Here is an 18,684-nt window from a genome sequence, read left to right on the forward strand (position 1 = left end):
CATAGCAATCAATAGGGTCGAGGTCGACACGAGAAGAGACCAGGGACGTCATCACAGACCCTGAAACGGTCAAAGCCGTGGACTTAACTATAGAAGACCTCGACCCCGTTCAATTAAATCCTATTGATCCCGACAAAAAGGCCTATATCGGCTACAAACTCTAGAACCAGGTAAATTTAGTCAATTTTTAATATCTAATGCAGATTTGTTTGCCTTCAGCCATGCAAATATGTCAGGCATCCCCAAGAGGATCGCCACACACAAGTTGAACGTCCATTCTATCCCCCCGTAAGGTAGGTCAAATGAAAAATTAACCCCACCATCAATGATGTCATCCACGATGAGGTAGAAAAGCTATTAGAAAATGGCTCCATGAGGGAGTCGAAATATACCAAGTGGATAGCCATCGCGGTGATGGTCAAAAAGAAAAATGGGAAATGGTGGATGTGTGTAGAATTCTTAGAATCAAACAAAGCATGCCCGAAAGACCCATTCATATTGCCATATATCGACCAACTCGTCGACGCAATGGCCGGGCATGAGTTGCTGAGTTTCTTGGACGCATACTCGGGCTATAACTAGATACTCATGAAAGAAGAGGACCAGGAGAAAACCACATTCATCACCCACCTAGGAACATATTGTTATAAGGTCATGCCGTTCGGATTGAAAATGTAGGATCCACCTATCAGAGATTGGTCACAAGAATGTTCAAAGACCAACTCGGCAAGACGATAGAGGTATATATTGACGATATGATGGTCAAATCCGTAAGGGCGGAGGATCATATCGGCCACTTGAGGGAAGCTTTCGACATACTAAGACGGTACGGGATGAAACTAAACGTAGAGAAATGTTCATCTGGCATAGCCTTGGGGAAGTTTTTGGGTTTCTTAGTGTCACAACGAGGGATCGAAGTCAACCAGACCAAATCAAAGCTATCGAAGGGATACCTGAGAAACTGGCTACTAAGAAGTAGGTCCAAAAGTTGACTGGTCGAATCGCCGCTCTATCGAGATTTATCTTGCGATCATCCAATAGATGTCACAGATTTTCCGGCATACTCAAAAAGGATAACGGCCTTGAGTGGATGCCCGACTGTGTACAAGCTCTATGAGAACTAAAGACGTATATGTCCTCACCACCTCTACTCTCGAAGCCCGAACCTGGGGAACACCTTATTTACCTTACCGTCTCCGAAGTGACAGTAAGTGCGGTCCTGGTCCGAGAAAGTAAAGGTACACAATCTCCCATTTATTACATTAGTAAAACACTCATCGACGTCGAGATGAGGTACCCACACTTTGAGAAACTAGCCCTGTCACTGGTCGTAGCTTCACGAAAGCTTAGACCAAATTTCTAGTGCCACCCTATCTCGATCGTTACCACCTTTCCTTTAAGAAGAATTCTGCATAGACCCGAATTGTCGGGGAGGCTGGCCAAGTAGGCCATCGAGCTAAGCGAGCACGATATCACATATCAGCCTCGAATAATGATAAAGTCACAAGTGCTCACTGACTTCGTTGCAGACTTCAGTGCAAAGATAATGCCTGAGATCGAGAAGGAAGTCGCCCAAGCTTCTCTTCAAACACAAGATCTCTAGGTCCTATACACCGATGGCGCATTCAATACTTCTGGATCCGGACTGGGACTCGTACTCGAGGTCCCTACCGGCGAAGTAATTCGCCATTCCATAAGGTGCCTAGATATGACTAACAACGAGGCCGAGTATGAGGTCGTAATTGCAGGATTGAGACTAGCACTCAAATATGGGGCGAAGCGGTTGAAACTCCATTGTGATTCATAACTCGTAGTCAACCAAGTCATAGGGATTTTCCAAATCAAAGAACAAAGGTTGCAAAAATATCAAACTGAGATCTGTAAGCTGCTGCCCAATTTAGACGAATGCCAGCTCGACCAGATCCTGCGAGCCCAGAATGTCAAAGCAGACGACCTTGCCAAACTTGCCGCATCCACCAAAAGCATCACAACCGGGGATGAAAGTGTAGTCCACCTCCTCAACTTGTTGTTAGACCAAATCGAGGTAAGATCTGTAAATTTAATTGGGATTGGCGCAATTGTATTATCACCTACTTGTAGGGCGGCATACTCCCAAACGATAAAAAGAAACCTAAAAAACTAAGAATGCAAGCAGCCAGATACAACCTCCTTTATAACGACTTATACAAGAGAACATACGGCGGCCGTCTGGCGAAGTGTTTGGGTTCAAAGCAAACCCAACGCATTCTCAAAGAAGTCCATGAAGGCCACTGCGGCGCTCATTTTGGTGATCGAGCACTCGTTAGGTGCCTCATACGGGCAGGATACTACTGGACCACCATATAAAAAGACTAATCAGAATTTGTAAAGAAATGCGAACAATATAAAAAATACACCCCAATAATTCACCAAGCAGGTGAACATCTCCACTTACTCACCTCTCCATGGTTGTTCATCAAGTGGGGAACAGACATCGTGGGCCCCCTCCCAGCAGGGCGAGGTAATGTGCGATTTTTTTAGTTTTAACTGACTATTTCTCTAAATGAGTAGAAGCAGGAGCGTTCGCCCAAATACCCGAGCAAGAGGTAATCACCTTCATATGGGAAAATATCATCTACCGATTCGCCTACCCAAGGAGATCAGCTGTGACAACGGACCCTAGTTCATGGGAAGTGACAACGGACCCTAGTTCATGGGAAAGAAAATCGCTGAATTCCTCAAGAAATGGCATATTAAGAGGATACTTTCAACCCCTTATCACCTGGCAGGAAACAGGCAGACAGAATCCTCCAACAAGTCCATATTAAACACCATGAAGGAAAAACTCGAAGACGCCAAGGGACTGTGGCCGAAAATACTCCCAAAAGTATTGTGGGCGTATAGAACCACCTCGAAGACAAGCACATGAGAGACACCCTATTCTCTGGTCTATGGAACTGAAGCAGTTACACCAGTCAAGGTCGGAGAGCCCAGCTTAAGGTACTCCCATGAAAGCGGCACTAGCAATGACGAAAGTAGAAGGCAAGAGTTCGATGAGATCGATGAACGAAGAGACATGGCGTACATAAGAATGGTCGCCCAAAAGCAGCAAGCGGAACGTTACTACAACAAGAAGGCAAAGGTCCGACCGCTCAAAGTTGGAGACTACGTACTCAAAGCCAAAACAAGCAAGCAGAGATCCACGAGAAGACAAATTGGGAACAAACTGAGACGGTCCATACAAAATTATAGCCAAAGCAAATAAAGTATCATTCCAACTAGAGATAATGGAAGGAATACAAACAATTGGAACATTAGCCACCTCAAATACTTCAACTTCTATAAGGAAGAAGTGCCCCCAAGTCGTACTCTATTTCTCTCACTTGAGTTTTGTCCAATTAGGGTTTTCTCAAGCAATTTTTTAATGAGGCGACGAAAGGGACACTTCGAGTCTAAGTATGCAAAGAACAGACTGGTTTCTCTTTCATTTCCCGACTCCTCAAGACTCTCCAAGTCGAACAATGAAAGGACTAGATAGATTGGGACTAGAATGCCAGCCAATGCCCAAAGTTTGTAACATCTCCAATTATGTAATCAAAACACCAATGTCAAAGAATACAAACTTATGTTTATCAAAATCATCTAAACAAAAGGTTGAGTTCGACCAAGCTTGAACAACACCTACCGGCCCTCGACCGCGATTTAACAAAAGGTCAAGTTCGACCAGGCTCGAACAAACACCTACCGGCCCTCGGCCACGATTTAACAAAAGGTTAAGTTCGACCATGCTCGAACAACACCTACCGGACCTTGCCCGGGATTTAACAAAAGGTCAAGTTCGACCAAGCTCAAACAACACCTACCGGCCCTCGACCACGACTTGATAAAAGGTCATATTCAACCACGCTCGAACAAACACCTGCCGGCCTTCGTCCACGACATAACGAAAGGACAAAGTTTGAGTAATCTCAAATAAATGTCTAGCTGCTCTCGTCCACGTCTCAATAAAAGGTTAAATTCAACCAAATAAAAGGTTAAGTCCGATCAAGTTCGAACAAAGACCTACCAGCCTCGGCCACGATTTAACAAAAGGTTAATATCGACCAAGTTCAAAGAACACCTATCGGTCCTCAACTAAGGAGACATAATCGATCTGTATAGACAAAGGGATCATTCGACCTATGGCTATTCAGCCCAAGGACTATGGTCAGCTAGAGGACGACAACAAAAAATATAAAGGAGCAAAACATGAAAGTACAGAAACAAATCATGGCAAATAAGAAAGGCACAAATGAAAGCAAAAATCAACTTTGATATGCTTAGATAAATGTTTGTTACAAAGGCTCTTGGAGACGCAAACCAAAACATACAAAAAATGTTAAAAAATAACTACTGGCCATCGCCATCACGGCCCACAACATCATCATCATCCCAACCTTCAGCAACGTCACCACCCTCACCATCGACGCCATCATCGTCCCAGCCTCCAACGTCCTCTCCATCCTCGCCCTAAGGGTAAATAGAAGCGTACCAGGCATCCTTCTCAAGATGATCCATGCCATCATCCGCATCCTCATCCTCTTCACTAGGCCGAGGCGTAGCAAGGTCGTAACCACCAGCAAGCCGAGCGTCGCGAGCCTTGACTTGAACATTCTTAAAGGCCGCCCCAGAAATGGAGCCCGTCGCACGCAACTCATGAAACACATCCAGTCGGGCCTCAACATGAATCCATACTTCATACAGCTCACATAGGACGTTGGGGAAGCCAGAAACATTAGACGAAGAAGGCCACGCAAGCAGTTGGGCCTTCTCGGCCTCCAGAGCAGCAACTCGATCATAAAGATCAAAGGTTTCCTTTTCTAACTCCCCGATCCTCTATTCAAGTCGGTCCTCCTTAGCCCTCTGCATTGGCAGGTTATTTTCCTGCTCGGAACGAAGAGTTTAGTTCGCCAACTTAAGGAAATCTACCCTTCTCCAAGCCTCTGACCGAGAAGACTCCGCCTTCTCAAGCTCCTCCTGCTTCTCGGCGATCTCACCCTTGAGGTCCTCCATCTGAAATTGGCACTAGTCTAACTGGCTTTGCAGCTGGGCACTTGAGCTTGAAGGTCGCTACATTGGGCCTCCATGCCTTTGCTGAGTTCCATATCCTCATCCTTAGCCCTTAACGTCCTCTCAAGAACGCTGACACGCTCCACAGCCGCCATCAACTCTTCGTCTTTTTTCTTTAAATCCTCTCTCAAAGATAGCACGTTGCCTCCTTCGCAAAATCAACCCCGGAGCTCCCGGTACATTCCACAGCACATTGTATACTTATCTTCGGATTCACATAAATTTCTTTAAGCCTCTTCTCCCTCCTAGCACTTGCAATCTCTAGAATAACCGTCTACAAAATGAAGAAAAGATGTTAGAACCTTCATGGGAACTAAAGCATAAGGAAAGGAACAGACACCAGTCGTACTTACCCTAAGAGCGAGACCAACAATGTTATTTGGCAAGGTACTATCGTTTATCTTCTCGAGGGTTGCGCCCTCGACTTCAGAACAGAGAGGACCGAGGGCAGGGATTACCTCCTCAGTATTTATAAGCAGATTACAATCCATTGGGATCGTAATAGTCCTAGAGCCCCCCTCCATCCTCACCTCAAGTTGAGTGAGCCCCTCATCAATCATCCTCAACTCATCCAGATCTATGTCAGAATCAGATCCGGCGTCCTCCTCAGCAACGGTCGTTCTTATATCATCGGCAGATCAGGAGACCTCTACTGCAGCCCTAGAGGACGAAGCTTCCTCTCGCCTCAGAAGTGCGAGACTGTCGTCAAGCGCCCCCCTTCGATCGTTTCCCCCTCGGGATGCACCTGTACATCCATATTCATCTCTTCCAGGTGCGGGGCCTCGGAATCCACCCCAGTACTTTCTCTAACATGTATTACAGCTGTCTCTCGAAGAACAAAGTCGCCCTCCTCTAAGCCGATGGCCATTGGCACCCCCCCTCCGTATACGGCTCTCCTCTTGCGAGGCATTAGACCCCCATCATCAGGGGAGACATTGTCGTTCTCGTCAACCAACAATTATAGTTGAGGAGCAGAAGCAGCAGACGGGATGAAGATAGGCTCTTGGATTGCAGTAGCCAAGGCAGGGGCAGGTACGGAAGGTACAATAGTTTGCAACAGGGGCAGAAGCCGAAGGCACAACAGCCTTCCTCCGAAAAGAAGGCACGGGCGTCCGACTCCTCCGAGAAGACACTATGACTGGGAAAGAGACAAGCGTAGAAATTAGTAGAATAAATTGACATACAGCAAAAAGTGAAACGACTCGGCTAGAGAGAAGAAGTTACCTGTCGAAGGAAGAGCCGGCTTGAACTTCTAGAAAAAGCTCGGCCAGTCGCGGATCCCTACAACATGGGGGAGGACTTGCTCGACGCAATCAAAAATGCGCGCAACTAAAAGGGGAGGCTAGCTATTGGCTGCAAGAAAGGGAAAATCCTTCAACTAACTCAAAGCAAGTAAAGGAATAAAGAGAGAAACAGGGCACTTACGTGTGTAGTTCCAAGCCTTAGGAAAGCCGTCGACGTTAGTCACAACGTCCTCAGTCTTGACGTAGAAGAAGTTAAGTTAGAACTGATGACTGGCCCTGTCGTCCGTCTTCACCACCAAGCATTTTCCTCTACAGTGGCGAAGGTTCAACATCGTTCCCGTATAAAATCTAGGGGTGAATAGATGCACCAAATACCGCAACGTCAATTTGACCCCGGCCAGCTCGGAAAATTTATTCACCATTCTGATAATCTTATAGACGTACAGTGTAAGCTAAGCAGGGAAAATGCCGTAGTAATGACAAAATTCTTCCACCAACGGAAGAAGGAGGAATGAATAACTGATGAGGAAGGGGTAGGTGTATAAAGCACTATACTCAGGACGATGAACCTGCACCACATCCCCTTCGACCGGGATCAATTCGACGTGGTTGTGGAGACCAAACTTGGCTTTGAATTCCGCCAGCTCTTTGAATGTCATCGTCGATAGAAAAATCCCGGGTGCCGCGTTCGGTGATCGGGTAAGATCAGACCTAACATCGGGGTTACGGGGGATTATCTCCTCTACCGACAGGAAAGCTTCATCCTCAGCAATGGCAAAAACACTCTCCCATGGGATGGAAACACAACCGCCAAGGGAGAAACGTGACTCCCTTCACCAGCATCTAAGGGCAAGTTTGACATGCTTCAAGATAATGAAGAAGAATACAAAAGGGAGAAATTGGGGGATGGTGTAGGGCAACAAAATAGAGAAAAGAGATTCAGAGAAAGAAGATTCAGAGAAGAAGGCTGGTATTTCAAAAAGTTAGAAGAACAAAATTTCGAAGTCACGTCTAACAACCTCTATTTATAGAAATCATGGCACCAAATCCGAAACAGCTCGTCATAATTGGCACCGGAATCGAAATGACAGATCCAATCAAGGGTCATGCACAAATCAAAACAATGCATCAGGAACATGCGTCATCATGACGCATGATGTCATGACATCACCCTGACCCTTGGACTAGATGGCTCCAACAAATTACCCGAAAAACCTGAGGAATTTGAAATATGTGGCCCACAGAGGGCCACATTGCCTGCTCGCCACGACGACTACGACTCATGTGGTCTACTCGATAATTCGACCACGAACGACATTATCCACTCATTGAACTCACCTGCGAGGACGACCTCAATAAGCGGAGGGACTAACTGTATGGGTCAAAATTACCTTTGACATGATTAAATCGTATTATCATTAAGAAGGCCCTCATGGGCTGCCACGCGTCACCGGTATGACTTAGACAAAGGCCTGCCCGAGGTTGAAGTGGTCTCTTAAAAAGTGAAGGGCAAGAGCCGATGAAGTTATTGAAGATCAAGGTCGAGGAGTCAGCGAAGATCAGGGTTGAGGTCGAGCACTCATCGAAGACAGAGTGAATAACGGCTAGTTTTAGGATGAGACATCAAAAGAAAATATTTTAGTGGATATTCTCTGTACCTGTACTATTAGGTTTTTTTGGGTATATATTCCTTATAAATAGAAAGAGCCACAAGGATAGGGGACGGAAGATATTCATTTGTAAGAAAACACATTGACTTTCTAGATAGTATCTGGCTTTATTGCAAACATACATCAAATACTTTTTTCCTAAGATTCTTGCCTAACTTTTTCACTTGATCCAAGAACAACCTGAACATTCGAATGCTCATCATCATTCATCATTGTCAGTAGAAATATCCATAGATCTCACCCTTCTTCGGTTGACTCACACGTTCTTATTTACTTGAATGCATGCATTGTTGTTTATCAGTATTTAATGATATCCCCCTCTTTTTGGGTCATTGAATATTGTTAGTGTTGTCAACATTTATTGCCATTCGGATAATATACATATTATCTAACTACAAAATCAGCTGACATATCTCTTGGACATTAATATGGGTTAAGATTAACTCTATTTTATTAAATCAAATTGGTTAAACCCAGATCTAACACCCCTCCCACTCCCAGCGCTTTAAATAAAAATTCTAAACGGAGAATTAACGTGCCGAAATACCCAAAGTTATCATTATGCTTTTGATTATCTTTAAGAAGGGAAGTATTGGAGCAACAGTAAAATTATCTATGCGTGACCTATAGGTTACGGGTTCGAGCCTTAGAATCAACCACTGATACTTGCATCAGGCTGGGTTGCCTACATCATACCCCTTACGATGCAGCCCTTCACCAAACCTTGCGTGAATGCGGGATGTTTCGTACACCTAGGTGCATTACCTTTGATTATCTTTTAGAATTACCTTGACCAAAATTTTTAGATTGAATTTTTGTGCCCCTCAACCCCCCCCCCCCCCCCAACTTTATCCATTGGTGATGTTTTGACCAGATTTTTTAGATTGACACTTGGTTTTCTAGATGAATTTTTGTCATTGGTCAATTCCCTATTTTCCCTTGCTGAATTTTGATTACATGTTATCTACTTAATCTATTGGTGATGTTTCATGATACCCAAGTAGAGTATAATAATTCATACCGAGTAAATTTGTATAATGAGTAGTACTAAAAGAACAGAAGAAATAAAATGTATGATATTAGATAATTTTAAGTGCTACCATATAGTTTTTGTCTATGTTTGATCTGGAAAAAATTACATAGAGTTTGGAGTTTTTGACAAAATATAAGATGCAGTGACTTTTTAATTTACGGAGAATTGTTATTGGTGAAAAATTTGCAAAATAGGTTTGAATTTCAAATCCGAACTTTGTTAAGTAAGTTCAAATAATTGACTAAGGATTTGAACTTACGTAATTTTAAGTTCTAGGGTCAAAGTCAATCTCCAATTTAAACAAATTCGAATTGATTCTTTTGAATTGTTTAAACAGTATAACAAGCTAAGGTGGAAGACAAACTCAAAGATAATAGGAGTAATTAAATGCTTCTTATTTTCATTTTTTTGGTTTAATGTCAAGTGTCTATAGGACTTAATGAGAGACACTACTTTTTTTTTGCTATTATATAAGAGAAGGAACTGGTTCTCGTTTATCCGTAAAACGATACAGTTGAATTTAAACGTGATTTTTAGACAAGTGAAATAATTTGATCATGAAATAATAAAATAATTGAAGAATTATGCAATACTTAGCCTTAAGATGTAGAAGAAACAGCAAAAGCAACAGTTCCGGAAACAAGGTTTCCGGGCACAACAATAACGAAATCAAAACGCAAGAAAGTAAGATTATATTAAACTTTGTATAGAATGTAGCGTAAATTTGTTAGAAACTTCGTGTCCTTTACAATGATAGCTGAGCTCACTATTTATTTCTATGTCTAGGGAAGGAGGTCCTAGGATCATTCCCTTCTTTAATGTCAATTATGAGAGTCATTGATAAAGATGTAACGGTAAATATAAATGCCAAATTCCCTGTAACGGGAAATCACTCTTAATGCCACAAAATATTCTTTATTAGATGCTACCAGGCGCAGAGCATTTATCACACCTTCGTGAACATTATTCTTTCCGGTGACAAGCGGAACAGCTGCCTTAGGCCTTTGGCCATCCCCTCGTCTTGAATTCCATGTGTCCCTTTTTTGGACGGCCACGTGTCATAGAATCTTTTACCCTATACAGATAGTCCCCCTGCTTTTCGATGACATAACTTTGTGTTATCGGAAAGTTGGTAGAAATACTCTTTTGGCAGGAATTACTATAATCCCCTCTGAAGGCTTCTGATGGTTGATTAGACGCATGTCTCTCCGCATTAAATGCCCTGAACATGAGTCATCCCACGATTCAGCACAACTTTTGCAGATTATCGAGGTAATCATGGCCATTAATTTAGCCGCCAAAACTTTTACTTATATGCATCATCCTTCTCCCTTGTACTTCATAATTTTCCAAGCTTCCCTTATCTGACTTGCATTTTTGTTCTCCATCTTTTCCCTAACTCTCTTCAAACAAAAACCTTCTCCTTCTTCCATACAATGGCTTCTTCCTCAAAGCGCACCAGTTCTTCAAAGAGCAAGAACAACGCTGAGGACTTTGTTCCTCCAACAGTGGGCTCTATCATACCTAGAAGTCTTATTACTACAAAATACTTCGAAGAGAAATTCCCTACTGCTAACTCTCGTACATGGGCTGTCAGTAGGTACCCTTCTTCCATCCGTCCTTCTAGTATTCCCGTTGTGAAGGAAGACTGTCGCTACCATGATTTGGACATTATTGCTCCTGATCTATCAGAGCGAGTGGCCCTACCCAAGGAGGGTTTTACATACTTTTACACGTATCCTTTTACTTTGGGTGCATTCTCTTTGAGCGGGGAGCTTGACTCTGTGATTGCGGAGTTTTGTCTCCGCTACCAAGTGTGTTTGCCACAAGTAAGTCCCTCTATGTAGAGGACGGTTGCTTGCCTTCGGTGTTTGTGCTAGGAGACTGGGGAAGAGCTAACCTTAGCTCATATGATGAATCTCTATTCTCCCAAGATCTTCCGTGGGGGAATGATAAACCTTTCCAAGCATGGCCACCATGCTCTGTTGTCTAGCATGGATGATGATAACGACCATGGATGGATGGAACGGTTCATTGCAGTTGCCACCAATGACATCATTCCGGAAATGACTTCATCCTTTCCGGCCGCTTGGAACCACACTCGTAAGCTCTTTTTTTTAATATTTCCTTTTATTAAATATTCCTCTATAGCCGTATTGATCCTCCATCCTTCGCATGTTTTAGCAACTCGATGGATCCCACCAGTGGTTGAAAGTTTGGATTCAGAAGATCTTGGACGATACGACGCCCAAAACTCGTTTGTGGAAAGAACTGTCCCCTAAATATGGGTGGAAGGCCAAAAATCATGGTAATTCAAACTCACCTTGTTTCAATTTTTCCTGTGAAGAACTTGATTGACCTTCTAACTTGTCTATGAAATTAGGTCTACCCGCGGGCTCTATTGTTATCCCCGAGGAGGACGTCTTGGCTGATCCTGCTGATGCAGCAAGGCTGCTTCAGGAGGCGCTTACTCGAACATGTGTCTCCGGGCCTACTTCGGGCACAAATGTTTCTTTATGCAGTCCCTGGACGGAGGATAAACAACCGAAGAGAAGATGCTCCTCCGCGGCCGGGGAAAAGAATAAGAGGGCGAAGACTGATGCCCTCGAGTCATCTCTGGTAGTGATGGTGGCTGGCCCTCCTTCCAGGCCGGTCATAGACACCATGATGATTGATGATGATGAAGAAGCTAGTGATGAGGGAGCTTCTCTATATAGAAGACGACGATCCTCATCATCTCAACAGGATGCTCGACCTGTTGAGACAGTTACACCAACCGAGGACGATGCCTTAGCGCTTTGGGGAAAGTTTGATTTGGTAGATAATGCCAACTCCCATTTACGAGACCCTATTGATGTGCTCGGTACTGCGGGGCTGAGTACCTGGTCCCTACCGTCTTTGGTTGGCGAGCACCCAACAACCAGCACTGCATTTAATGCGGCTGCTTCATACCTTTCAACTCCATCAGCTTCATCTCCATCTTCACCAACACCAGCAACTGCTACATCACTTCTATCTTCATCCACTCTTCCACCAGCAACTGCTACGTTATCTCCAATGTCCGCACCCGACCACAAAGAAGGTGTTCCTTTTCCCCAGTCCCCAGTTCATGGGAATTTATGGAAAAGTTATGCTGCCCCTTCTAAAGATCCACAAAGGAGGAGGAACGTTACTCTTTCGATCTCTATCGGATGCAACCTTCTATTACGGCCGGTGGAGCTTGCTAATTATCTAAATCCTTTGGCTTCAGAGAAAGATTGGGAAAAGATTTGGGCACTCTCGGGAGAGTGTTTGTTAAACAACGCCATGCACAAGGCCGCAGCGGTACGTTCCTTTCTTCCTTCATTATTTCTTCTATTTTCGGCATGAACATATCCTAAATTTTTCCCTTCTTGCTTTATAGGCCAACTTTCCTGCCTCCGAGGGCCTTCAGAGGTTGATTTGTGAGAAGGAGGAACTTACTTCCGAGCGGGATCAACTTTTGGTGGAATGGGACCAAGCCGTTATTCGCCTATCGGAATTAGAAGCCAAAGCTGCTGAGGCTGTTGTATTGGAGGCTCGTTTGCAGCAAAGCAAGCAAGAAGTGGTAACCCTTAACCAAGAAATTGGCCGGTTGAGGGTTAGATTTGACGAAGCCAGGGCCAGATGGGCTGAAGTCCATAATGCCGTTCTTGCCGCAACCAAACGCGAGGCTGCCTCAGGTGAAAGAGTGACTAACTTAGAGGCAGCCTTGAACTCCAAAATTGAAGAGCTTGCTGCTGCGGGGGCGAAACACGCCCAGTTGGAAGACAAGTAAAGGAAAACTATCGAGCATAATAGGCTTTTTAGTTCAACTGTCCGTGACCTTGATGTAAGTCTTAGATCTGTTAGGTCCGCCTGGGAAAGCCTTTCTGCCGAGGTAACCCGACTCAAAGAAGAACTTAAGCGTCGAGCAGATTTCCTCGTTGTTGAGAAAACTTACGCTATGTATATCATGAGGAGAAAAACCTTAGAAGAGGACAAATCTGGCATCATTGATTTTGATACCGAAATTGCTAAGGCCCGTGAGCTTGAGTTAGCTACTAAAAATCGACTCCCAACGCAGTCTGTTGCTCCTGGTCCTTATGGTTCCGATTCCAAGTTCTTGGGAACTGAAGAAGAATCAGAGGACGATGATGCTGAAGGCCAAACTAGTGAAAATATCGAGCCATCGGTGGATCCATCTACTTCTCCTAGGGACGCGGACATATCTCTTCCTCCTGGTTCCGGAGATACTACAGTTTAGCTTTTCTTTTCTTTTTCCAATTCTTGTACCTATGCTGTTTTGGCATGTTTTTGTAAATAAAGACATCTTTTTGCTCAAGTATTGTTTGAGTCTTACTTTCGTGTGAATATCCATGCAAGTTTTTAACCTTTGCATTTTGCGCACGCTTTTCTATTTGCGTATTATGTGTAGCCTTGGATGTATTTTCGCCGAAAGCATTTCGGTTTCGGGCATCAACCCTTTTACGTGAGGGCTTCTATAAGTATTTGCGTAAGTTTACTTTTTGCGTCCTTCTGTATACATTGTGTATTTTTCCCCAAAGGCATTTTGATTCCGGGCATAAATTCTTCCGAAACCAACCCTTTAACGTGAGTATTTTCATAAGATAGGGCCCTCTTATGTTTACGGTGCTCTTGAAGAGGACGTCTCCTGTTCATGACGGCACTAGCATTTGAAGTACTTGTTTAACTTTCAAATGACAAAGTTAATTCATCGTTCAGACAAGAAACAAGATAAAAACAAAAGGATTTCATTTCATTTAATTCTTTCTATTTTCAAAAGTACATAAGAATTTGCTATGCTGAAAAGAAATTGCCATTACTTGTGGCTATCTTGTACAACTTATTCGAGGCTGGTCGCGCAGTCCCTGGTCCGGATGATGCAATTATGTTTCCAGTTTTTCATTTCCTAGTCGACGTGGCAGTCATTGTTGCCGTATCCTCATATCATTCCCCCAGTGTTCGAATGCGAAGAATGAGAATTGGAACACTGGAAGTCTTGTATCTTTAAAGATTCTACCCGTGAATTGCTAGATAATCCTTAACTAGGTAACACACTTTACTTCCCCTCAGGAATCTATGCTATCAAGCAAAAGGCTATCTAACAACCTTCTAGTGGTTTGTGCTCATGAACGGTGGGGTAACCTTTGCTCAATAGCAAACTTAACTTCCCAGTGGGAATTTGCTATAGAGCAAAAGATTATCTAACCGTCCCCGAGTGGATCCTTGCTTGTTTTCCTTGCTATTAAAGGTCTTATTGCTGCTGCCTTTGTAGTATGCTTTCTGTCGCTTCCTCGTTAAAAATCTTGCCAGAAAAATCCAATTAGGACAAAAACTGAACGAAGGGAAAAAGAGTGCATCACATACTTTTTGATCGGATAATGTTCATCAGCAATAATATATTTTGAGGTGTGCCACGTTCCAGTTGCTGGGCAACTTATCTCCATTCTGGTTCTTCAACTCGTATGAACCTTTCTCGATGATAGCTGAAACTCGATAGGGGCCTTCCCACGTTGGACCCAGCTTCTCCGCGTTGAGCTCTCAGGTATTTTGAGTTACTTTCCTTAGGAAAAAGTCTCCTACTTTGAAATAACGGAGGTTGGCTCTTCGACTATAATACCGCTCCATTCTCTGCTTTTGAGCTGCCATTCTTACATGCGCCAAGTCCCTGCATTCCTCGAGGAGCTCCAAGTTGACTAACATTGCTTCGTTGTTCGATTCTTCATCTGCCTGGAAATATCTCAAGATGGGTTCACCTACTTCCACCGGGATTAAAGCTTCTGCACCGTACACAAGGGACTCGACTTGGCCGTTGTTTGGTATGCCCATAGAACCCTGGGTAATTCCTCGGGCCAATTACCTTTAGCCGCTTCCAACCTTTTCTTGAGGTTTTGAATAATCGGTTTGTTCATTGACTCCGCTTGACCATTTGCGCTCGGATGATAGGGTGAAGATGTGATCCTCTTTATTTTTAAATCTTCGAGGAACTTTGTAATCTTTGCACCAATAAAATATGGCCCATTGTCGCATGCTATCTGTTTTGGTATTCCGAACCTGCAAATTATATTTTCCCACAAGAAATCGACCACTTCGCATTCTCTAATCTTCTGACAAGGACCTGCTTCCACCCACTTAGAAAAATAGACAGTCAAAACTAAAAGAAATCTTACCTTTCTGGGAGCCAGTGGCAGCGGTCCGACGATGTCCATCCCCTATTTCATAAACAGCCACGGGATAGAAGCGAATGTAAGGGTTTTGTCGATTGATGCACTAGTGGTGCGTAGCGTTGGCACTTACTTCCGGCGTCCCGTTCCATGTGGGGCCAGTAATATCCTACATTTACCAACTTCAACACTAAGGAATCTGCCCGAGTGGTTGCTGTATATCCCTTCGTGGACCTCTCTCATGACATAGTTAGCTTTGGAGGCCCCTAAGCATCGGGCCAGCGGGCCTTGGAAAGATTTTCTATACAATTGGCCTCTCTTGAAACTATATCGTGCTGCTTTGGCGCACAGCACCCATGATGCATTGGGGTCTTCGGGCAACTTACCGTGCTCGAGATAACCGATGATTTCATTCTCCAGTGCCAGACAAAATTAGTCGAATTTACCTCATAGTAACCATCCGCATCCAGGACTGAGTTCATTAGTTGTACTACCGTCCCATACTTCGATCCCTTTATTTCCGTGGGTGATCCTAGGTTTGCCAATGCGTCTGCTTTTGCGTTATCCTCCCTTGGGATATGATTAATTGACCACTCCCGGACGCGCCAATAGAGCCTGGACTTTTACCACGTATTGTTGCATGCGTTCCTCTTTGGTTTCGAAAATTTCGTAGACCTGATTTACCACCAGCTGTGAGTCACATTTGATTTCAATGACCTTGGAGTCAAGTCCCCAGGCCAATTCGAGCCCTATTTTCAAAGCTTTATACTCTTCTTCATTGTTAGTTAAAGGAACCGTTCTGATGGCTTGCCTTAGGGTTTCTCTTGAAGGCGTGATTAAGGCTATTTCGAGCCCGGGCCCTTATACATTGGAATATCCATACGTAAATAAGGTCCAAACCCCTGATGTTGATTCCGACACCATTACTGCCTCCTTGGTTGCTAGAGGCAATAATCCCGGACTGAAATCGGCCAAGAAGTCAGCCAAGACTTGTGACTTAATTGCAATCCTTGGTTTATATTCTATGTTGAATTCACTCATTTCGACGACCCATTTGGCCAATCTACCCGAGAGCTCGGGTTTATGGAGGATGTTTCACAAAGAAAAGTAGTCACCACGGCTATCGGGTGGCATTAGAAGTAGGGCCTTAGCTTTCGAGCAGCAACTACGAGAGCTAAGGCCAGTTTCTCCAAATGTGGGTAGCGAGTTTCTGCTCCCGTTCAAATTTTTCTAACATAATAAATGCGAAATTGTGTACCTTCGTCCTCTCGAATTGAAATCGCACTTACCGCAACTTCCGAGACCGCACGGTAAACTAGCAAAGTTTCACCTTCTTTTGGTTTTGAAAGCAATGGAGGGCTTGAAACGTACTTCTTCAAATCCCTCAAAGCCTACTAGCACTCCGGGGTCCATTGGAAATTATTTTTCTTTTTGAGTAGTGCGAAGAAGCGATGATATTTTTTCGATGACAAATGAACCTGCTCAAAGCTGCCTATCTCCCCGTGAGCCTTTGGACTTCCTTCACGTTTGAAAGTTGGTCCGGGATGTCTTTTATAGCCTTGATCTTATCGGGTTTACCTCAATCCCTCTTTGTGATACCAGAAATCCCAGAAACTTAAAAGATTCAACCCTGAACACGTATTTCTCGGGATTAAGTTTCATATTATGCTTCCTCAGGATGTCGAAAGTTTATTGTAGATGTTTAAGGTGATCACCTGCACTTCGAGACTTAACGAGCATATCGTCTATATAAACTTCCATAGTTTTCCCTATTTGATTCTCAAATATCCTGTTCACGAGCCGTTGATAAGTGGCTCCTGCGTTTTTCAACTCGAAGGGCATCATATTGTAACAATATGTACCAAAATTCGTTGTAAACGAAGTCTTTTCCTGATCTTCCAGGTTCATCTTAATTTGGTTGTACCCGGAATAAGCATCGAGGAAACTCATTAACTCGTGACCGGCCGTGGAATCAATCATTTGATCGATGTTTGGCAGTGGGAACTAGTCTTTCGGGCATGCCTTATTAAGATCTTTATAATCTACATATATGTGAAATTTATTGTTCTTCTTAGGAACTACCACTACATTTTCTGGCCAGTCTGGATATCTTACCTCTCGGATTGAATCGATATTAAGTAAGCGGGTTACCTCTTCTTTGTCAAATTTGTTCCTGGCTTCGGCAATAGGGCATTTCTTTTGTCTTATCGGAGGTATATTGGGATCCAAGCTTAACTTGTGTACGACTACCTATGTTCGGATGACTGTCATATCCTCATGCGACCATGCAAAACAATCAGCATTAGATTTAAGGAATTTAATAAAATCAGACCCGAGCTCCGGGTGCAGTCCCATCCCCAAGCGGAATTTCCTTTCTAGGAATTCTTCGAACAATGCAACTTGCTCCAGCTCTTCCGCTGTGGATTTCGTTGCATCCGTCTCTTTTGGAACTTGGAAATATCTCGGCACCTTATAATATTTCGACGCCTCTATCCCGAGGCTAACTTCTTCTACTTCGGTAGTTGGTGCCGGTTCCTGTAATTGCTATGCCGCGTGTTCCTTTCCTTTGCTACTGAAAACCGAAATTGCATTCATCTCCCTCGCTGCCGGTTGATCTCCCCTTATATGCTTAATTCCCTCGGGTGTTGGAAACTTCAGCAATTGATGATATGTTGATGGTACAACTTTTATCTCGTGCAACCAGGGTCTTCCCAGAATGATATTGCATCCTATATCACCATCTACCACTTCGAAATAGTTGTTTTCATTACTCATTCAGCATTCGTGAGTAATAAAATTTGTTCCCGAGTTGTCACGTTTGCGAGGTTGAGTTCGGCGAGGAGCTTCGTGGCCGGAATAATGCTTCCGTGAGTTTAGCTTGCTCCAGTACTATCCATTGTATGATATCAGCCAAACTTCCTGGATCCACTAGAACACGTTTAATCTTAAAATCTAGCACATTTAAATAAATTACCAGTGCGTCTTTTTGTGGTAGCAACAATCCGTCTGCGTCCTCCTCCGTAAAAGTGATATCATCTTCCCGGAGCCTTTTACTATAAATTATTGATATTTTCGTCTTCTTTCCTGCCAAAAAGGTGACCCCATTAATCTTATTCCCTCTGAAGATCATATTGATCGTTTGGCGTGAGGGTTCTTCTCCTTCTTTCGAGGGTTCCGCTTTGTCCTTATTACGACCATAATTGTTCTTAGCTCGGTCGCTTAAGAACTCTCTGAGGTGACCATTCTTCAATAATATTGCCACTTTTTACCGAAGGTGTCGGCAGTCCCCTGTCTGGTGGCCATTCGTCCCATGGTATTCACACCATAAGTTGGGATCCCTCTGGGTGGGATCAGATCTCATTGGTTTCGGGAATCGTGCCTCTTGATGTTTCTCATGGCTGACACAGTTCCACTATACTGACGTTTAAGTGTTTGATATCTAGGGATTTTGCCATGTTTTATAC

The sequence above is a fragment of the Nicotiana attenuata genome, unplaced genomic scaffold (genome assembly GCF_001879085.1).
Source record: "Nicotiana attenuata strain UT unplaced genomic scaffold, NIATTr2, whole genome shotgun sequence".
Taxonomy (NCBI): domain Eukaryota; kingdom Viridiplantae; phylum Streptophyta; class Magnoliopsida; order Solanales; family Solanaceae; genus Nicotiana; species Nicotiana attenuata.